The sequence below is a fragment of the Plasmopara halstedii genome (assembly GCF_900000015.1).
Source record: "Plasmopara halstedii genome assembly, contig: Scaffold_2881, whole genome shotgun sequence".
Classification (NCBI taxonomy): domain Eukaryota; phylum Oomycota; class Peronosporomycetes; order Peronosporales; family Peronosporaceae; genus Plasmopara; species Plasmopara halstedii.
In genome coordinates this window covers 158582-158802 of record NW_020189786.1, presented here as the reverse complement: position 1 = coordinate 158802, position 221 = coordinate 158582, and positions in this window count along the sequence as shown.

Here is a 221-nt window from a genome sequence, read left to right as displayed (position 1 = left end):
CACCGCATCATGGTGCCATGCCGATATGGCGAGACCGTTAAAATGTCGAGAGATCGCCTTGGCCCGAAGTTGGGCATTATTAATTTTGTTAGTATCACACCGGGCGTGGTCCGGTTGCATTCCGAGGCCAGTGTTTCCGCAATAAATTGCTGCATGATCTGGAGAAGTTGCCTTTTCAGCTGCGCTTCGATACTTGGGATCTGTAGACCACCATCAACTCA